At 38.5% G+C, this 23,706-nt stretch overlaps 1 protein-coding gene across 2 annotated transcripts in view; it reads right to left on the reverse strand.

Moving 5' to 3' along the window:
* vrk2 (VRK serine/threonine kinase 2) overlaps positions 1 to 23,706 on the reverse strand; it is a 161,355-nt gene that overhangs the window by 35,797 nt on the left and 101,852 nt on the right. For both annotated transcript variants that reach the window (XR_004337851.1, XR_004337850.1), the window contains exon 18: positions 1,064 to 1,148. The gene's annotated coding sequence lies outside the window, so the exon portion shown is untranslated. The remainder of the gene's footprint in view (positions 1 to 1,063; positions 1,149 to 23,706) is intronic.

A 23,706-nucleotide genomic window follows, 5' to 3' on the forward strand; every position in this document is an offset into this window, starting at 1 on the left:
CAGGTTTTTGCAGAGAATGATGGAAAAATTCACATCTCTCACCAACATCTGAACACACATAGATACATATGGCAACTGTGTGCTTTTAATGTCTAAAGAGAGACCTCCAACAATTCCTCCCATAATTTCCAAAGCTTTAAACTTTGAATTTCCCTGTTTTCTGAACACTTATTTTAAATCACTGGTGTCTTTGACACATAAAGGCTTATCTGAATCTATGCTACCTATTCAATCAGTTTGATTCAGTGACATCTTGTGGCACCTGTTCCAGATTGCAATTGAATACAGCGCACATTCCAGTGCTACACCTATTGGCACCTCTTCTATTTCCTACAGAATACAGAAAACTTTACATTTTTATGTTTATAAAAATTTCTGGGATCCCAGTTTCTCTTCTTAGCTGCTATTCAAAGTGAGAAAGAAAAGACAACGTAACAGTTCAGCAGGTATGTGCTCATAAATCTCCTCCCATCAGTTGCAACAAGGTTCAAGGTACCACATGGAGTTAACTCTTCCTGAGCCAGTAACCTCCATCGACACTCGTAGAGCGCTCTAAATTATTTCATTCATAAACTTGTCTATATCCAGATTTCATTAGTAGCGCATTAGCTTCAGTTTTATGCTTTATGTTTATTACAGGCCTGACATGGTCTATAAATAACAAGTTAAACAGGGAAGAACACTAAGAATGGCATTGGCTCTAAAATGCTAAAGGGATTGGTCATTACTGCTGACAACTGCTAATAGACAACCCTCTGGGTCAGTGTCTGCAGCAGCTAAATCACATGCAGTCATTCCCAGCCATCCAGAGACAAAGATTATGGTAAAATCTCTCTCAATTAAAAGACAAGTGTTGATGATGCAATCTTGTTCATTTCTAATCAGTTGCAATTTGAAATAAAAAAGCAGCTATTTTACCGCATTCCTAACATTCATATGTATTTCATTTTTGTGATTGTAGTAAAGATAAATCATAATGGCTTCCTTTGGGGCATATGGCTTACATGTATGAATGGAGAAATAAATAAATACATTTTTCCCTAAAAATCATCAAAGTACATACCATTAGAGTCTTCTGTCCTCTTTACGTGTGGGGATTTGCTGCCATAATCTGATGATCTGTCCATCCGGCCTCCAGAGAGTGTTTTCTGTTCAAAAAATACACACAAAACATTTTTAGTTTGCAACAAACTAAAGGTTGAAGCAAAGATTAGGTATTATGTGAATATAGATTTATCGTCATTACACAACGACACTACAATGAATTTTGCAGACATATCGTTGCTGACTCCTGTAGTACTCGGAAAATACAAAATATTACTGTGATTATGTGAATATGTAAATATGTGTCACTAGTGGAGCTAAAAATAAACTGTGCAAATAATATGATGGATTAAAGATGGATTGGGGTGGGAACAATACGTATTGCACAGACTGAAGGTATGTAAAGTTTAGAAGATAATATTTTGAATTGTGAAACATAAAAAAAATGTCAGGTCTGAACCCCCTGATGAAACGCTGGGTTCATCTATTTATACCAATAAACTGAAATGAATTCAGCAGATCAAGTAAAGATTTTGTCGGAGAGTTGTTGCAGGAACATAGCATTCCAGGGATGCTGGTAAGAGTTTTCAGAACCTTGTTTAATCAAAGGAAGTGTCAGTATTCTCAGCACAAAGTTAATTATTTCCTGGTGCTGTTTAGCCTCCACCAAGATTGCCCATGGTCACCAGCCTATTTAAATATGGAAAGGATCTCCTGATGTGGTCAGAGAGAGGCGAGTGTCAGATTTGGGAATCTCAATTTTTGGTATCTTTAGGACATGATTGTGAAGTTGCTGACATGACAGCCAAAGTTTTCAACTGGACAAATGTGGACTGCTCGCTGAAGCTCCTTATCTTCTAAAAACAGAGGAGATCACAAATCTTAATCCATTTCCCTATAGATGTGAAAATTTGTGATAGTTGCAAAATAGTTTGCAGATGGCTCTATAACCCTTCCCTGATTGATTGGCAGCAACAGATGTTTCTCTATATGCTGATGTCTTTCCTTCTCATCATAGTGTTAAGCAGCAAACTGCTGAAACACTTGCTTTCAAAGAGACAGTCACACTTGCTGGTGATTAGTTACTCAGCTGCATTTTATTAGTTGCACCTGACTTTTAATCTTAATTCCTATAAAAGATTAATTTTATATGGCTCTAAATGTTGACCAGGTATTTTTAAAATGTTCCCTGGCATTAATGAACTGAATGATAAACAAATGGTTCTTTCAGTAGCATTTGGCTAACACCTCACTGTAATTTCATGCTGTGCTGCTTATAATCATATTTCATATAAAATTCTGATACCATAAAGCAGCAGAATGTCATGGATTGGGATAGCAACGCAACTAAGCTTTCTATATTTTGACACATGATGTGTATAATGGGCAGATTAGGAGCTTTCCATTTCAGCTTCCTCTGTGTCTCAGCCATCTGACACACGAAAAAACACCTTTTAATAACGTCACAATCACAAAGGTGAGGAGGCCAAATCCACTCCCACACACACATAAATCTTCCTTTAACACATAACATTTGTACACAGTCACCAATGCTTTTGTAATTTAAGCAACATTTAGATTCAGCTTATGACTGAACATGAGTAATCACTAAACAAGCACACCTTCCCCATACACACATGGTGGCATAAAGCTTGTCATTACAGTAATGTGGTAAACGCTATGTGCTTGATAATGTAGCAAATGATAATCAGGTTCCAATACAGGTCCACCTCTGTGAATATGACCGTTACAATCACAAAGCACTAAAATAGTCTGAAACTGTAACCCTGGAGATACTTAGCCTTTAGTGGTATTCAGAAGAAATTTTCAGAATAATTATTTCCACCAGTAAATGTGAACAGATTAACAGTGATTAAGTGGTAGATAACCTTTAAGCACTGACTTTGGACACCACTGAAGTAAACCATGATGTGAAACTTGCATTTTACACAAATTGAATGAGATACAAGTTGCAATAAGTACAAAGTAACTGTTTTTACTCAGACTGCCCTAAGGTTTTATATGTTGGGGAGCCATATTGGATTTTGAAGTCAGAGTTGGTGACAACCCTCGGCTTGAATTCCACATAACTTTCCATTAGTTTTTCAGTTATCAAATTTCGAAATTTGAAATGATAAAACATGTGAAGCTCAGTTACTTTTTGAAAATCCTGCCTTTCCTAAGGTTTAGTATAGTCTACATAAATGATGAAATCTCTTATAGAATTAAGGTATTTCAATCAAGTTATTTGTAAGAAAAGTTGTATGGCATGCATTGTAGGTGTGTTTATGTTCAGTTTTATTGAGATGCCCTTTAAGAAAAACTAAAAATCTCTATGTGCTTTTCAAGAGAAAAAACATGTTATTTTGTGGTTGATTGTTTCAGATCTAAAATCAAAACCAACCTACCCAAATTGTGCACGGGTTTACCATTAGCATGCCCTACTCCTTTTACAAATCCACCTTCTTTACTATATTCTCATTAACAGAAAAGGAAATCAGTGGTTAAGAAATGTAAATTTTAACTTGCAAGATTTCTGGGGGCTGCTATCATTATCAATGTCATTTGATAAAAGTCACTATAGCTGCACAAATGTCAGGTGTAAGCACAAACAAGCAGTCCATTTATTAAAAGAATGAATTATTTCAGGCAATGAACTTGTTCTCTTCACTAAATCTACTCAAATAAAAAATAAAAGAAGTTGTTTTAAAGGGCCGACTACATCTACAGTGTTGAACTAACAATTTGAAATAAATGGCAAAATGCTGCTGAAGTGCTCTAAGCAGCAATTACATGGAGATTTACCATGTCTGAGTATATGATAGCACCACCGGACCACTGGTGCTGTTTCTCATCTTCATCTACCAGTGCAATTACATCATGTTATTGTGTTGTCTGTTGTTTGTTGATGGGAATAAAGTGGAATATTTCTGTGTGACCACCCACACAACCTGTTAAATTGCTCTTGAGTGAGTCAATGAAACTGAACGGACTCAAATTTCATTGTTTTTTGTATGTATGTGATAATAGCTTTAGTGGTGAGCCGAGTATTTTCTCAACAACAAGAAGCCCCTCGGATCTGTCGGCTCAATTCAATGGCCTGATTGTCTGAAGGGTCCACCGGGGAATACACGGCTCTTCTTTCATATCTTTCTCAATATTTCACACTAAAGTTCATATGCTTCGCTTTAACGAGACCCTCCCTCTCGATTTGATTTAAATGGAAAGCTGATGTAATCAAATATGTATTGTAAAGCATATTTGTTGCTGATTAAAAACATGGCTAAGTTCTTTTTTTTGTTGTTGAAATCATTCTTTTCTTCTTTGTAAAGTTTAATAGTGTATGTTTGCTCCCACCCTAAATGTGATTGGTTTCAATATTGCTAATAATTAAACAACTGTATGAGAGTTTAAGATAGGACAACATTTAAACTGAAAGAAAAAGAGACAAATCAGGAAGAACCTGGACATGAACACAAAATTAATGCAGTTTCAACTAAATCCAAATGTGACCTAAAACTTCACAAGGTATAAACACTTTTGCAGGGCAGAATTTACAAGTTTTACCTGCTACAAGGGGGGAAAAAGTAATCTAAACATAAAAAAAATTGTGTTATGATTATTTTTGAGTTCATGGTTCATAACAGTTTTTCACTAATACCTTTCTAACTTTCTGCACTAACTAGCTGTGCTCCAATTTGTACGTAAACAGCTGGGATCTTTCCTTTTCTATTCTCCTTTAAACTTGTTTAGACAAGTTTAAAGACATCATGAAAGTTTTCATGATATTTAGACATCATGGGGTGAAAGAAGAACCGCAGCCCTGGCAGCTTCTCGCTTCTTGATTTTTATTTTAATCAGCTAGCATTCATTATTCTTCTTTCATGTCAGAAAGCAACTTTTGTCTTTATCATTTTGCAGAAAAAAATACTCTACATAGCTGAGTTCAAAAATTTGACTGTATTGCAAAGACAATATTTAAAACAAAAGAAAACTTTAACTGCCAAGACACACATATACTTTTAAATATGTAGTTTGAGCCACTGTAAGGAATGTTATAAGAATTCAAATGAATGGTTTTCCTAACCTCAGCCAACAAACAAAAATCTGTCTGCGAATGAATATATAAAATATAACTTCATTTAGAAAATTTTAAGTTATTGATTTACATTTGCATACTTTTGCATCGATAAAAAGTTCAATTTAATTTAATTATTTTCTCAAAAGAAGGGAAAGAAAATCAAATATCCTGTGCCTTTGCGGTTCCTGTCAATTTATCCATTCCTCTAAATCACACTTCACTTTACCAGGAGTTGAACTGTGGGCCTTTTGTCTCTTTTTAGACATTTTTTAAATTGGATAAGGGCCATTAAGAGAAACGGCACCAATCAGCCTTTAACGTCATTCATCTTTTTCAAACACGGCCGCGTTCAAACAAAAACCTACTCAGGTTGTAAAATGGTCGAGATGTCAATTAGAAAAAAAAAATCATCACTGGGTTTATTACTCAAATTAACAGTTCCTCTCAAGCATTTAAATAATTGTTGGTGTTCGCTGTTAAAAGGGAGCAGATTTTTTTTCTTTTCTTTCAGCCTTACTAGTCAGACACATCTCCCTTCGGACTCTGACGGAGTGATTTTGGAGGTATTATATTCATGAGGGGTTCCAGTAATTGGATTAAATTGGTTCCAGAATGTAGCAATTTATATTATAATATCCCATTACTTCTAATACTGTTCTTAATTAATTAGCCTGTTTTTTTTTTCTTCCTTTTTCTTGGTTGGAGTTCCTGATAAGTTAAGTTGGCTCAGGAGAAGGTTGGTCTTATGGTGACAGCTTGCAGTTCGCCATCAGTCACACACACCTGGACAAAGACGACAGAGTCATGACCCTTTATTGTAATGTGGGGGTTGGATGAAGATTTGGACTCAAACTCACCTCTGATGGTGGTATTGCTTTAGGATTTATGTCTTTAAAAAATAAATGACAGTTTTTATGTGTGCGTGTATGTGGGGGGACGTGCATGCGCGTGTGTGCACAAGATTTTCCTGACAGGGCCCTCTGAGCAAAGTTTACTACCATCACCTGTCAGCCTCTGTCTGCTTTAGCTTTAATATAAGAAAGTAATTCTCTTTTGAATATAACAAATTAATATAATTTTCAAACAATTTCCATATGCAAATATGATTTAATCAAGTAAATGGAACTCTGAAATGCTATGCCTGGGGGCTAAAAGCAAACTGTGGGTGTGCGTGTGTGTGTGTGTGTGTGGACGGGAATCAGAGACATTACTGTGTGCGTATGTGTAAAATAGGAAAGAGTACAAGAATGTTTCAAAGCAATTTTTATCTAAATATTAAGTTTCACGTTGCTATTATTTAGGAAAAATGCCTGAATTTGTGCATTTATAAAACTAAACAAGATCCTAAGTAAATAGAGTAAACAATGCATCCATCAGCAGTTCTTCTTGGTAGTAAAATGTCTAAAACTGTGACAACAGATAGGTTATAAGTTGAGACTAAACATATTTGGAACTCTACAATAATTTAGAATACAAAAAATTCCCTTCATTTTTGCTTCTTCTATCGTTCATATTTATATGATGACATGTCTGCTTGTTTTGCTCTGAGGGGGTTCTAAAGCAAAAAAAGCTGGTAATTTTGTTTAAAGTTCTTAAGGTCTAGAACAGGAGTGGGCAATCCTGGTCCTCGAGGGCCGGTGTCCTGCAACTCTTAGATGTCTCCCTGATCCAACACACTTGAATCCAACAGCTGAATCACCTCCTAAGTGAAGTCAGGTTCTCCAGAGTCCTGCTAATGACCTGATTATTTGACTCAGGTGTGTTGAAGTAGAGATACATCTAAAAGTTGCAGGAGACCGGCCCTCTAGGCCTGGAGTTGCCCACCCATGGTCTAGCGTATGTTCAATATACTGTGAACCAATGACAAAGAAATATTTTAAAAGGCTTAAAATCAAGAAAAATAAAAGGCTTTTGAGATTTCTGTTATTGTTAACATTGTAATTTATCAGACAAGACAACAGTTTAGTTTTTTAGCCTTAATGACAATAAGTAAGTTAAGAGGAATCAAGGTCTTACTTTAAAATCTGGGAAACTGTTTAGCATGTGGGGCTGGATCAGTGCTGGTGGAACTGGTGTACCTCCAAATTTAAATATGGGTAATGCTGGTTGTGATGCTTAATGCGGTGCATTTCTTATTTTGGTCCAATCTTGTGAGAACTATCTATGTACCCCATCAGGTACAATGGCTACTTTTGCTTTGCATTGTTTCCACCTGATGGCACTGATATAAATTAGCATGCAATTCCACATTAGATTCATGATAATAAAGGATTGCTGAACCAGGTATATTGCACGTTATATTGTTGTAAAATCTTGTTATATGCCCCTTTTAACTTTTGAGCACCCTCCCCTCTATAGGTCTCGGCAGAGTCTTGGAGAGATTCATAGTCTTTGGTTGTGTCTTACAAGTTTCTGGTTAAGTGTCGGATAGCAAGAAGAAATTGTGCTAGATGTCTGTTGCACCTGCTAATAAAGACAAACATGCCTGTCTAAATAGGTCAAAGGTATGAGCTTTATGGAACTGAATTTTAAGTGATCTGAACATTGAAAGTACATCTATTGTTAAGTGGCCGCAGGTGTAATTTACATTTTTGTTTCAATTGGCTTCGTGGAAATAGTAAGCTGTTTCCTCTTTGAGAGCTAATAAAAGGCTATAACAAGTTGTCTCTAGCTTGCTGATAACTGTTGCAAACTGCTGAACTATAGGTTGCAAAGTTCAACATAAAAGTCACACATTTTCCTTTTACATCATGCCCTGTTCCATTAGCACTATTAAAAGGAAGTTCACGCTGTAAAAATGAGAAAGGTATTCAGATGTGCAAGTAATTATCATTCTTCACTCCTTTTATATTGATATCAGCAATTAATATACTAATGCAGTTATTGATATTTCTCACCTGCAGTGATGTTAACAGTTAAAAGACAATCCATAATGAATACAGAAGAGATGTATTTAAAAGTTGCAGGATTTGAAATTTGTCCTGTTTTATAAAACACGAGGTTCTGAAAGAGAATCTATGAGGGCAGTTGGAGATTAGGGTGATGGCAAGGAGACCTAGATTAACAAAAATGAGTTTTAAAAATTTCAGTGGATTCAAAAAGCTGGGGAGCAGTTGTAGTGTTTGATTTCTGATGTGCCAATTAGGAATTCTGTATTGATTATTGTCGAGGATATAAATAACTTTGGGATGCTATTAAAAATATTTTTTTATTAATTAATACTGTTTTTACAATGTTGTATTTCTTTTAAAGAGATGATTGTGACATCTATAGCAGCAAACTTTTGGATTAAATTTTTGAATTGCAGAGGGATTTGTTTTGCCAAGGTGTGTGAATAATTTGTGCATAAATGTACCTATTTTTGTTTCTAGGTTCTCGTTTCCCTTTTTTGTCTCAAAATGCACCATTTTAACTTTTAGCTTCTTACATTTTGGATTGAAAAACTCCAGCTGTCCACTGTCATATTACTGCTGTTTCAATTGTGGCTACCTAAAAAGTGAATTGTTTGAGTAAAACCTTGACAGCTATGCTGATGTGGAGTGGGGGGGAGGGTGGATGCGAGCAGCAGACAAAAATAAGAAAGTACCTCAGTTACACATGACTCTTTGAACCGTTTGCTGTTGCCTAGGAGAAGCTTATCTATTGTCACGCCGATGAGCAGCAGGAGTGTAATTCGACATTACATGAGGTCGGACACTGGCGGCTTACGGGTGTGACACATCCGTGACATGCTTCAAATTAACATGCGGCGGTGTCAATTAAAAGCATGAAATGCACTTAGGGAAGGGGGGGCTGGGTAGCTGGGAGGCCTTCTTCAGCTCCGGAAACAGCCTGAGACAAAGTGAGTGAGGACGTATTGTTGCACTGTTTACAAGGAGCGATCAGCAGAGACACCGTAATTGAAGTATTTCACCTGCTTGGAAAAAAAAAAAAAATCAAATAGGTGAAGTGGGATTATAATGAAAAAAATAAGCTAAAATAAGTTAAGCGCCATATAGATTTCCAGGATTATGTGCATTTGGTTAGAATTCCTCACCACAGCTTTAAAGACAGTGTGAACACACGTTTGTTCTCTTGCTTTTGTTCCCCCTTCCTGTTGTCGCCGTCTCTCTGCATATTGGCTCACAATATGCAGACCTGCTTGACATGCTGAATAGAAACAAAAGCAAAAAAAAAGAAAAAAAAGTGAATTAAAAGTAGCTGAAAGGACGGATGGTAACAGACATATAAGCAGGTGATGTGTTCGCAAAGGGAAAGAGCAGGAGCGCCTTGCACCGTCTCAACTTCTGCTGCTCATCGTCGACGGTGTAATAACAATATCACTCATCTCATATCCTCAGCTTACTTTGCCCCCCCTTTTTCGTCCCCTCAAAAGCCACCCCCTCGCTCCACATTTATCATATTCATTTGATATTCAGGAATAAATGTAGCAGAAAGAGAATAATGCACCTCCTGTACGCGCCGTTCATTACAGATACATTTACATGGGGGTTTGCCTTCGTGGTTTCTAATGGAGGACTGTTCACTGGTGTTCCTCACATTTGTTGGGGAAGGGGTGAGGTGGGTGGCGGGCGGGGGTGCCGGTATAGTTCTCCTCACATTAGCGCTATCTGTGAGCAATGATAAATGGGTCGATCTTTCCATCTCTGCTGTCACATTCATAAAAAAAAAAAAACGAAAAGAAAAAAATGGTGTTCGTCAAGGGAACTCGTAATATCCGCAACATGTATCCATCAAGTCTTACTTGAGACATATTGAAACGATATGGTGTATATACCTGAGTGAATAATATTTCATCCATGATAATGTAGCAAATACCAGCTGGGAAAAAAAAGAATCTACGTTTTCTTTTTCTTCCCCCCACCATCCCAGCTCCAGAGGACGGCGAAGGAGGAGGAGGGCTACTGATCATATTCAATCTGGAGGCGATCATGTAAATAGCCCTCCATCTTGGGGAGGCGATATGCAAAGCAGCCCGTCTCCCCTGTGTCAGGATCAGATTAATGGAAACCTAAAAGTGGGAATTACGGGCCTTATCCGGCATGGCGTTCCGGGGAGGGGCTGGGATACAGGCCCTGGGGGAATCTGCCTGGTTCAAAGCCCATTCCTCTGGTTAAGGAACTCGCTAAGATCCATGCACCGAGGTGAAGGGTAATTTCCTTTGATATTCAGCAATGTATTACTGTATGCAGTGTGTAAGCTGCAAGCTCCACTGACACTGAATGTATGCGTGTATCATGCAAATGTATGCACGCACAAAAAAGCTTGCATAAAGAATCCGTGGACACAGACATCAATATAAAGAGCGGACAGAGAAGTGCATGGTCACAGTCTTATGGTGAAGCACGCAGATCTTTGCCAAGACTGTTTGCTTGTCATGCTGAGGAGAATTCAGCATGATTTTTATGACTGTTGGTTGGTTGGGGACAAAGCCACAGTTACAAACAATTCAACTGGGTTCTTCAACAGTATTAGCCAGCTGGCCTTGGAATATTGGGTTGGATCAAGATAAAAGAGAAAGAGGGTTATTACCAGAAGTATATGTAAATCATAAAGACCTCAATAAGTACAACATAATGATGAAATATACACACTAAGATGTTTCCTAAATTCTTACAATTTTAGTAGTTTTTATAAAAATAACCAAACATAATTAAATAAATGGATAAATAAATGAACATATTTAATACTAATATTCTGATAGCATTTACTATATCAAAATAACTAAATAAAAATATTAATATGCCTTGGTACACCAAAAATCTTAATTCTCAAAATAAATGTAAATTTTTTCTAATATTTGTATTAAAAACAATTGGTACAAACTTTCCACATTGCTAACATGTTTTCATATAGCTGAACATGAAATATGTTGCTCCAAAATAATAACACATTATAGTCCATTATCATCTTCTCCAACTCATGTAGATATCTTTTTCTTAAATTAGTTATATTTATACTCCAAACCAAATAAAAAAATAAAAGAATAAAAAATAAACAATACTGCACTATCAAATGTTGCAGCACCTTTCTTTTTCTATTACAAATAAAAATAACCACATAGGCATTTTTATTGTAATACTTCAAATATATATCTAAATGCTCCTTATGTTTTGTTTTGTTTGTTTTTTGTTACAAAAAAATGATATTTCCTCAGCATTTGCAATACTTTATTTTATAAATGTTTTTGTCTTTAACATTCATAGTGTTACAAAAACAAAACATCCTAAAAAGAAGGTTAATTTAAAGTGTTAAATCACAAAGTGCCTACTTTCCGTCAACCACATTATCCTGCTCCAGGTCACAGTTGAGTTTTTGTTTTCCTCCGTGACTCTGAATGCAGCCTTGGGTTTAGCATCTCTTCAACTTCCATTTCTTTTATTCACAGGAAACTATTTGGTCTGTGTATTTTATCAGGTACATAACAGTTTAGATGCTAATTAGCAACATGCTAATTGCATTACATTGAAACTGCTGAGTCTGAGCTTCCCGTAAAACAACAAAGAGGCGTCCTTATAACCCTGAACCTGGTCAATCAAAAACAAACTATGAGCGGGATGCCCCTAAAAATATCTTGCATATGAAGAAGGATTTGGGAGAAGTGATGGGATAACCAATTTCAAATGGCTGCTTCTCTTCTGGCTTGATCCACAGGGTTGCAGGTTTTGTGATCTCCACATGGATACGACGATGAGCCCAAATCTATTACCTGCCTGGCATGTCAGTCTTATTGAGGCCGTCCACAGTGTGACGCTCTGCAAAATGCACGGCAGGTTTCCCAGTGAAGATGGGTGATATGTAATCAAACAGCTCATACACACACACGCATACATACCTACAAAAAAACAAAACAAAAAAGAAGCTCACAAATGCACTTCGTAATCCGGTAAACTCCAACGGGGGATGGAAAAGGCCGCCGTTGGATTTCATTAGGATGTGCTTGAAGTGCTACAGGAGGATATTAAAACAACACACCCACACTTCTTTTTTCTTTTTTTTTCCTCGTTCATGCCGGCTGTCTCTCCAGGTTCCTCCACCCTCTTCCCTTTCCGTCAGCCTTCTTACTATTCACTCAGATCCAATCAAGACTTTGGCACTCCTCCAGCTCTCCCACTCCTCCTTCTATCTCTTCTCCCTCCTTCCTCAGGGTTGCTTAAATTTGAATTTTAATATGTGCCCTACCCTGATGGTGACATCACTGTCTAACACACACACATACTCTAACGACATCAAATAAACAATCTGACCAGACGATGAATCCTCTTCATTGGTCGCACAGCTGCTCACAATCTACACTGTCAACAATTTATCAAGGAGGGGCCGAGTGTTCCCCGCTGCCTGTGTTACTCTGCATATTCTTTGTGCATTTAACACTCTTCAAAACCTCCCCCAATTGCTTTCCGCAATAAAAACTTGACCTGTGCATTTGCACACCTGAGTGTCTATCTGCATCAGTGTGTGTTTTTGCTGCTGTTAGAGCATGTGGCTCCCCTCTGCTCCCCGACATTAGTCCAGACAAGAGAATCAGTGGACTATTGAATGCAATTACAGCACACGGGCCAGACAATAAAGATTGATAGTGGCTTCGTCTTTTATCACGCACCAAAGGTAGCAGAGGTTAAAGCCTGCGAGCCTTAAACTACCGACATTTTAATAATGATTGAAAATATGCCACCAGACTGAGAAGGAATGCTTCCAGAATGCTTACATACAGCTCAAAGCGAAACAAAACAAGTTTTCTTCATTTTTCTTTCATTATTCAAACAGATATTCAGCAATTGCATGTCTAAATAATAAGAAAAAATTTTCTCTTTGACTTTAACGCCTTTAAAAATGTAAAGTGATTTTAAGCTTGAAGTAATAAGCAAAGTAATGTTCAATATCCATGAATTAAAACAGCTTATATGTGATTTCTACTATGACTTCATAAGTATTCTCACCGCTTTAACACACTCAAATTTTGTAACATTTCAAACTTTAATGCGTTTTATTTGGATTTTGAGTGATAAAAAGTAACAAAATTTTCTGCCATATTGCTAAAAATCAAAAGTACACCCCTAATTGGTGTACTTCCACCACCCCTAATTGGTGGTGGTGGAAGCTGCCACTACCACCATATTTCAAAATGTTCAGAATTTGACAGGCGAGGAAAGGAGAGAAGTAATCAAAGAAGTAGGTAAGAAGTAGGTAAGAAGTGGTAACACGTAAGTAGAGATCCACAGCTCAGGTAGAAGACTCAATTATTTGTCCATTATGCAAGAGTAAAATAAAAGATGGTAAATGTTCAGAGAAAGTCACAAGAAGCCCCTTTTAAATCTAAGCAAAAAAAGAAAAAAAAAAACATGGAAGATGCTAAAGCCACAGAGCTATTTAGAAGATAGATGGAATTAAATGGAGGGTAATTCAGGAAGAAAGTCTGTAAGAGGATGAGGTGGAAGTTCTCCTACCAGGACAACAAGCCTAACCATGCGACAGACCGACAGCTGAATTTTATTAATAAAATTAGTAAAATATTGGTATGTTAGGCTACGGCTTTTATTAAAGCAGTGATAGGACAGGAAATGCAATCCAAGGGGTCCAGTATACTTATCAAAATTTTTTCAGGTTTACACATAAACCTAAAAAATGGCCATTGGACTAAGGCTCACATAAAACATTGTACTAGTAGATACTATTTTTCAGCTTTTATGTTATATAAATAAATGAGGGAGAAGGAGCTATCACGAGGACGGAGTCGTGTTGACATGCAGGCACACATGCACACAGACACGCAAACACAAACATACGCACATCCGACATAGGGTAACCCTAACCCTATCAATTCTCGTGTCTGATTCCTCAATAAAACTGTTTGACAACAAATTGCCGCGGTTCGTCGTGGGTGCACCCTCGATGTTCCTGCCTCAGTTGTCAAACATTTTCCTGGTTCAGATAATCAAAAAAGCTATTTCCGGATTACGGAGCGCTGGGAGGAAGTCACGTGATGTCATAATGACGTAATGAGGACGTTGTATTAATTGAGTGTTTTCTATGGACCTTGCCAGAGGGGCCGCTTTTCATTGGCTGATGCCCATTCTACGTGGTCACGTGCGTGGCCGTCTCACAAACACACTTAGCTTCCCGTTAGCTAAGTACAGCATAATGGCAGAACTGATGCAACTTCCACACCTTGAAGCCTGTCTGCTACACAGTCTTACGTTAGCTAAACAGATCAATATCCAATGTGTCTGTATCTGACATACACTAAAGATTTTATTTTAGCAGAAAATACTTTGGACTAAACTGTTACTCGTGTTAGCCACGTTAGCACCAAGTACAGCTAGTCAATCAACCATCGCTGTGTTCAGGGAAGCGCTGATTAATAATCGAGAAATAAATATCAAGCCTGGAAATTTGATATCGTAACGGACTGAATGTTATGTTTTTAACATAATCTTTGCTCGTCTTGCGGGGGGGGGGGGGGGGGGGGGGGGGATTGCCACGGGAACAGGTGAGCTTAAACTACAAAGAGAGAGAGAGAGTAAAAAGGTACGAGTGGTTTTGAGTTGATCACCTGTTCGGGTTATTTTACCTTTGTTTACCTTTGCTGTGGCGCATTACAGCCGCTGTAGTTTCTAAACGTTGGACTAATTACCTCGTTCGTTTGTGAGTTTACGTCATTCACAACAAACATCAAATAGAACAAATATATTTCATAAAATTTTAGCAAACAAATGGCTTCTACCGCGGTAATTATGTGAAATTAAATGAATTATATCCCAGCTTCAGAAGATTTGCCTTTGCCTTTACAGAGCTCTTTGGTTCCTCCTGTCAGTCTGTAGCTTCTCATATTAACGTCATCAAACCAAATTTCAGATCTACCATAACTGACTGACACCTGCTGGCCTCAGGTTTGCAACCAGCTTGAGACTGAGAAACCAGTAACCTCCCAGATGATGACATGAACTTGTTAGTTCCTCTGTCCATTGTAGTATATATTGTGAAAATCCGGTAGAAATGATGCACTAATCCAGTCATGTTTACAGAGAAACAACGCTGCGAGGCTTTGCTTGTGAGACTTGTGGGCGGAGCTCGGTAAGGTCCATTAAATTTAATATGATATTTTTTGTCACATGTTTGTTTTTTTAGTATTATTTCAGGATTATCAACCAATATTACTATTTTATTTATTTTGTATACTTTGATATGGGTTTACTTGGCATGCTTACATGGAACAAAAAATGTACTCTTTGTTTAATTTCTTGTTTGTCTTCTTGTAGGTGGGGCCTGTGAGTATAAATGAGTGCTCTGCAAGTCACAGTGAAGGTGATGGACTTTTGAAGTGCTATGAAGGTACTGCTGTATTGATTTTTATGTCGGTTTTTAATCTGACTGGACATCCATTGTAAATACTCACAGCTTCTTCAACTTGTTTTCACCTGAAGATGAACACAATAAACACCATCTAAAGTGAATTATGGCACTGGCCTATCATTTTTGGCCAAGTCATAACAGAGCCTTGACTTAAAATAACAAACCAACCATTACATGCTTTATGTAACATTATGAAATGGATAGTAGACAATGAACACAGACATTTACAATATTTCTGCCTGCTGGACTAAATTGATTTTGTCTTTGTCATTTTAAGTGAATTTATTTTTCTTCTTCTAAACTTTCACCTGACTTGACAATATCTCAAAGCATCATAGTCCCAAAGCTACTCATGCTCAAATTAAGCTGCAGAAACTGACTGTGTTCATCACTGTTTGGTGATTCATTCTGATGTATCACACTGCATTCTGTATAAACCAGGTGTCCACAAGACAAAAATGAGCTCAGAAGTGACAAAGACACTTTAAAATGGTCACGTGCCAAAAACCTACAATGCGTCGTGAGGAAGGAATAAAGCAGAACGCTGACCGAGGACAGATTTGAAACAGGAAAGCAAAAAAGAGTGGGACAGAAGAGACAAAGATGACAGGAGAAGAAAAAGCACAAAAGAAAATAAGATTTTGCATGTGTGTGTGTGTAATTTTAAAATGGAGTAGCAGTCACAGGAATAACAGAGGATGAGTGACAGAGTGATTGTTCTATTATGTGGCTGACTGGCCACAGCCCTCTAACATATGAGCATGCATGTATGGCAGCTGTCTTCTGTTGATTATTTCTGTCCTATTAGTGACATTCTTGTTCAGTCACTCATCTTTTCCCTTCTTTTTAACGCTAAGCAGAATAAACGCCTTTGTCTAAATCAACATTGTATAACATCACATCATACAAAACCTTTTTTTTACTCTTACAAAAAGGTTAGTATTTAAAGTAATCATTTATTTTATACATTTTTATCATTTTTATATAGTGGTTTTTTTTGTGTGTAGACTTTTTGTTTAGAGAAAATCATTTACATAATGCACTGTATGCCATGTCCATCAGTCTAGGAAGCCAAGTTTAGTCACATGTCAATGAAGGTTGTAAGAAATAAAAACAATTATATATAGGTCTCTAGAGACTCCTTTATACTACAATGTAGAGGATGTTAGAAAAAGTTTCCTTTCTGCCTTCAAATTAGCCTGATTAACTGTATTATAATATGCCATGTAGAACGCCTTGCAAATGTATCCAAACTCCTTATAATTTTCCATATTTTGTCATATTATTTAACCAAAATTTGTTCTATTTTAGTAAGGCTTTAAATAGACCAGCCCAAAGTAGTGTACTACTGTGAAGTGAAGGGAAATGAAACACGGCTTAAAGTTGTGGAGAACCTATAAAATAGTATGTTAAGCTTCGAACTTCTCACAGAGCACTGCTGAGTCCATCATCTGAAAGGCTATGGCACAACTGCAAACCAACCAAAACATATCTGTCCACCTACACTGACAGCATTGAGAGCATTAATCAAAGAAACAGGTAAAATACTCATAAAGGCCACAAATCCTGGCTTTAAGACGGAGCGGCTGAATACAAATGCAAGCCGTGATTGATTTGGAAAACAAAATGCACTTTACAGTCTGCACTTTACGGTCACAGTTTGTATGATCTACACCTCAATAGGTATCAATACCTTTACAAGGCACTGTATGTTAAGGCAACTATATTTGAAATTAATGCAAAAATATTGAACATTTTGGCATATAATGGCCCTGTGCATACTTAACCAAACTGAATACAACTTTAGTTTGAGTCATTTGGATCCTGTGTCAGGTTGAGTAAAAAATAGCCGATAAAGAGGTGGATCAATAATGTCCAGGGAATTTAATTGAATTTACTTGCAGCTAAAACCTGGTACAAACAGGACAACATCTGTTAATGAATACAACTAAACAAAGGACATTGATACAGTCACATATTAGAAAATGAATCAGTCTCTTCAGGTAATACTTCAGAAAAAATATAAACTAGTTAGAAGCAAACAGAACTAACATATGCTGGTATGCAATCTATTGATGCATTAATTGCATGAGCTGATGTCATTCGGTGGAAACACATGCATGCACTCCTAACCCCTGTCAATAGCCAAGATATGGGAAGCGGATGGGATGAGGGTTCGCAGATTGCCCGATAAAAGCCAATATCCTGACACATATTTAAAAGGCTGATATTTTAGTAGTAAACATGTAGGATTTATGCATTATTTGACAACTCCCCCGACTGCCTCGTTGGGAGCTTTCCGTTAAGATCCTTATCTGAAATGTCAAAAAGAATTATGCTGATAGCAGTTGGTATGAATAGGGCCTCCGCCATCCCCCGATAAGGACACGTGTGGACTCCAGCGCTCTCCTCGCCGACACTGGATTTCCTGCACATCTAAAAAGGCGCCTAATTCCACACTAATATGAATATGCCACCCACCCCGCCAACCCCCGCCTCCCTCCACACACTGATGGAAAGAACTGCAGTCCCTACTGAACCGATTCTTACTCTTCTTACCTCTGCCACGACAAAAATGCCACCATAATGTCAGAGGAGATGTAACGATTTAGATTCCGGCGATTGTCCCGTGTCAGGCGCACATCCCTCGGCCCCGGACAAGTTGATTAGAGTTGGGACATCAAAAGAGGCTTCGGATGGAGATAAGAGGGAAAGGGTTTAGGGTAGGGTGGGGTGAAGCGATATTAACGTGCTTCCCGTCAGGAATTAAGGCGACAGAGGAGTTTCAGCCAAAGTTCTGTCTGTCTCGTCTTCTGCTATCTTGAAAGAGATGGCAGTGACTCCAGCATTTTTTTCTTGCACAGGAGCAGAGATAATCTTAGCCTTGTTTGGATCAATTAATGGGGAGACAGGGAAGCCAGAGAGTGAAATGACGAGGGAGTGCAAAAGTCATCCCAGTGTGTGAGTGTGCTTTGTGTACTTTATAAGTAAGAAAATCCGCACTAAGAAGGAAAGAAAACTAGAGTCAGCCATGTTGGGTAGTTTAAAGTTCTATTATACCTGTTTTACTTGGGCTCAGGAGCGGAGCTTCGAGGGTCTGGGGGGGCGGTGGGCTGGGGGGCCCAGGAAAGGAGCCGGACTAGTTACAGGTAGCAACTCTGACATTATTCAGAAAGTGTCAGTTAACTGTAGACTGTAAATTGTATCAGCCCAGCCGCCTAGCTTACATCCCCTTTTCTCTCTGTCGGTGGTACAGCGGTGATGTCAGGGACTGAAGGCTGAGTTGTAGTCACTTTCGGCAGATCGGGTTGAGCATGTTTTTGAGCCAAGACAGCAATATGGCGTTTATAGTTAAGGTTTACATTGGAGCCGCCTGTAAGAACATCTTCCAGATCGTCTATTTTTTGTGAAAGGCGGCGCGCGAGATCCGCGCAGAGTTACAAACATCCAGAGGTGCACGAGGTGCTGCGACATGCTGCGCATGCGGTGCGTGCCTCTACGTACTCGCTTCAATGTGCGCTGCTGTGTGCTCGGTTCAACGAGTCAACCGGGCTTCAGGCTTTGAGTTGAAATTGATAAAGTGTCAAAATCATCCGATCGCTATCTGCGGTTCTGAACTGATTTGAATTTGTGTTGTTTCATCATTAGTGACCAGTAGCCTGATGTTTCTGTTGTTCTCTTGGTTTGTTGTAGTTCATGTCAGATGGATTTCAGAATGACATAATTGCTCTCTGTGGTGGTGAAACTTGTAAGCTCCGCTGTTGCAGGCATATCTATGTTGTAAAGTTAAATTATCATTTATTTGGGTATAAATTGCCTGGTCATTAGCCCCGCTCCCCAGCCCGACTCTGACTTGTTCCACTAGTGCTTGAGCTAAACATATATTTCAGCCAGACAGGTTGTACATATGCCTTCTCTTGACAGCCTGCCCTTTCTTTCCCACCTCTGGTATCTCAAGTTAACACTGCAACCCTTAGAGGTCAAAAGAGACACTGTGGCGCCAGCTGTCCATCCCGAAGAGGATAGAGGGGTTGTTTGCAAGAGGGAGAAAAAGGGAGAACATTAATTATACATAGGTCGTATTTTGCATAGCTCCCCTCCTTTGCCCCCTTCACACCACTGTCAGGCCTTTGTAGGTTCAGAAGCGAGGGCTGCATCCGTTTCACGATAGCATCTCCAATAACAATTAAGGTGGAACCATGTAATTTGCCAAGGAGAAAAAAATGTCGATATGTTCTCTTTCCTCTGCATACTAAACACTACAGTTACTGCAGACTTCAGGCTACTGAATTGAAGTCACAACTTTTGTACTTTTTTTGCCACACAATCGTCTGTGTGGATCATTGCCATGTGTTTTCTGATGTGAACAACTCTATTCTTGACAGAAGCTCACAATGTGATCGTTTCCTTGCAGTGTGGAAAAAAAGAGAAAAACAGGAAGGTGTTGGGTCTTCAATCAATCAATCATCCGTTCATCTAGCCATCCATCATCTTATGCTTAGATGAGGTTGCAGGGTTAACCTTCTCCTCAAAAGCAACAATCTTCAGATCCTTTTGGGGAATCTTAAGGCGTTGCAATGCCAGTTTTGAAACTTCCCTCTATGCTCCCTCTAGGGTGCTCTGGGTCTGCCTTGACAGCCTCCTTTTGATGTGGAGAATAATCAACAAGGGTGAGTCAAGCCATCTTACAGAGGAAGCAAATTTCAGCTGCTTGTTTTCGGGAATTGATTTGGTAACTATCCAGCTCTAATACGTGAGAGTTGATAAGTCAGAGTGGTGATAAATAAACAGTTTTGCTTTTTGCCTGAACTTCTTCACCCCTGCTGCAAGCTGGAGCAGTGCTCACATTACTGTAGTCAAGGCCCCAGCATTTGAGACAATGACTGACATCAGACCCAGTGACAGCAATTCCCATTGTCCACTCCCCTGTAGTACATGCTGAAGATCATAATAAGTAGATGCCATCAGAATCACACAATTTGCCAAAACTAGATACAAAACCCAGACATTCGTAAGCCAAACATCCTTCTTTCCACTATTAAATCGAAAGATCTGTCAGAGTCCAACTCACTTTTTGCCAATTTGAGGCTTTTACTTTGGTCATACAAGGACAGAACAGCCCATTTGTCTGACAGCCCTTTGTTTGATTTTAGCAGTGTGACCAACATTGACCATAGAACATAAAAAAGTAGAGGTTTAAGTTATAAAAAACAGAAAGTTCAATGTTTTTTTTTTCCTTTTAATCCTTGTCCAAATAAAGCCACAAACCAGAATGATCAAGGATAGTACAAGCTGATCAGGAGAAAACCAACTGATTTTAATTATTAACTAATTAATTACTGAATTGCTGATTCTGACACTGGATTTTTTTTAATGACCTCCAAAAATGCAGTTTCTTCATGCAAAATGAAAAGAAAGCTGGATATAAAAGGCAAAGTGAGGTTTAACTAGAAGATTTGAATAAAACTGACAATAGATGGACAGGTATTATGGCACTTAGAGATAATCATTATGCCCCTGACATTATATAAAATGTCTCTTTAATATTTTCTTTGTAGCAGTTGTTAAAAGTCACAGTTGACACTTCCTGACATCAGATATTAATGTGTTTCTGATGAATACTGATACCAGCTTCATTTTGCCTTTGGGTCATTGCTACAGTCTTCTACCAATATTTCTGAAGGACCCATTGAATGCACCACTTTTTTTCTTGCAAAGATGTCAAAGGCCACACTCTAAAAGAGGTTGACTTCTTTTAAACAGATGTTTTTAAAACAACAGCAGTTTGACTTATGTCTAGACTGTTGTTTCAACAGCCTCCTTGTTTTTCTCATCTATTTTTATTCCAATAGGAAGAGTAGTGGAATCATGCTACATTTCATCCAGAAACTATAGGTGTTTTATCTTCTCTCCACTGGGAAAACAACCAGATCCTTTAAAGTATGTATCCAGGCTGACCCCATCCTTTCATCAAAAGTGATAAAAGCTTTCCCTTTACCTCTGATGCTATCTTTACCCCCTTAGCTTCCCACCTTCCTACCTACAGTCACCCCATGACTGCGACTTCTGAATCAAGAATGCAAATGGGGCTGGAGCCTCACAAAGCCTGGGGTGACCTATATTACAGCTAATGATGGGCCACAGTGTCGGAAGAAGAACTGGAATGAAAGAGAATTTGAATGAAGCTGACCCACATACAAAGGCACGACCAGTCGGAAAGGCATGTTCCCTTCCCACTAACTAGGCCACAATGGGCTTTAGGATTATGCACAAGTCCCCCTTTTTCTCCTGATGGAGGGAAATCGGAAAAGTGATGGGAAGCCCCTGGCCACAAAAGTCATTCCTAAGACACACTTCTAACAGGTTTGCGGGAAGGTGGGAGTCCCAAGGGTTTACATGGGAATCAGTTTTCTTTTCCCAACACGGCACGCGATTGACATATACAGCACGTCGAGTGGAACTGCACAGAATTTCATTTGAGTGTTAATTTACAACCAGATTAGTATATAAGAATAGAAATCTATTGTGTTTGCCCTAAATGGAGTAGAATAATAATATTAAATTTTAAACCTTAAGAGAAAAAAGCTAAAATATTTTGTAGTGGAAAGATGATCCAAATTATGAATGAGTTATTTTGTTGTTAATTATAACAATTTAAACATCATGATATCTTGTTCATGAACGTCATGAACAAGATATCAAGGTAATAAGGGACCTCAGTCTCATCGTTGCTTTAGGAGATTTTGTAGTTTTGTTGGCTTCTTCAACTAATGATGTTTGGTGGACATGAGCAGTTTGACGCAATGTGACGCAGTTAGGATGAGAGTCAGCTCCTTTAATTCCAAAGTCAAAGTTCTCAACCAGAAATATGTGGATTGCTTCCATAAAATAACTTTACTTGTGTCTTGATTGAGGGATGTAGCAGGAGATAGACGTACTGAGCCCTAATGTGAAGTTATGTGATGTGTTGCTGTAGAGAAACAGCTGAGCTGAGAATCCCACTGGTTTGTTGACACTCTTACCCTCACCAGGCTTACAACCAGCTGCCATCTGGGCAGAGCTATTGATGTCTAAATGTGGTTGAGACCTGGTTGTGGCAGATCAAACAGGCTGAACAAGTCTGGCCTTAAACATCTCTTTTTAGGATCTGTTAAGATTTATGGGTTGAACATGTCAAACTTTCTGACAAGGACTTGACAACCTTAAATGGCCGAGACAAAGGTGTCTGTTGAGATCTAGTGTTTACAGGATACTGTACATGAAAACCCTGTAGCAAGGTGACGAGGAGACTTTTTGACCAGATGCCTGACTGCTTCAAATACAAAATAAAGCGGCCCTACTGGATGTCCTGATGTACGGTAGATGTCTTCAGCACATCATCACAATTCTTCTCCAGGCTCCATTGATGCTGTTTATAAACATTCTTAGGAGTATTCTAGTTCCTATGAGATCAGCAGAGGTGCATTTCCACCAGGTGTCTGCTAATTGCTGCTGCTGCTAGTCTGGTGGAGTTGTGGAGGAGGGGGTGCCGTAGGGCGGGATCTCAGCCGGAGACTGACTTCAAGGTAGAACCTTGGGGAAATTTATGTCCCCATTATATGAGCAGCTTTAAATTTTCTTTTGTTTGCTATGTTTTTATTTTATATATATATATATAGTTTTATTAACTATCTATTCTGCAGTACTTACAATTCCTACCAACACCTGGGAATATTGTGACCACTGATCTCTAAACTTAGTTTTTTAAGGATATCTTGTATTATCACAGTGCATCTAGAGAGGACAGAGGTTCTGCAAAACAAATGTTGGATTTATTTGCTATGCTCATCTGGGATAAAGTATTGGTATGTGTGTTAATCCTGGAATAACAAGTGTTTTCAAAGGAGAGTCAATGATTGTCTTCCAAGGTCAGTTTAGACCTGTATGCTACATGAATAATAAAGAACAAAAAGGCTAATAGGAACATAATCACGTCACACTCGGGGAGATAAACTTTCACACATAAATACACGTGTTTTAGTCTGATTTTCTGACTTCAGTTAAGACCCAGTTTGAACTTTATGTGCCAACTTCCCACTTTGGAAACTTTCCAGTGGAAGACAGCCAACCTTGTGCTCAAAGCAGCGCTTTACTGACATCATAGCAGGGGACCCTTCCTTGGGATTATAGCTGGGAGGTGGCGGCCATGCACCGTGACCCGTCCGTTTTTTTATGACTTCATTATTTTC

Source organism: Xiphophorus hellerii, chromosome 22, assembly GCF_003331165.1.
Source record: "Xiphophorus hellerii strain 12219 chromosome 22, Xiphophorus_hellerii-4.1, whole genome shotgun sequence".
Lineage (NCBI taxonomy): Eukaryota > Metazoa > Chordata > Actinopteri > Cyprinodontiformes > Poeciliidae > Xiphophorus > Xiphophorus hellerii.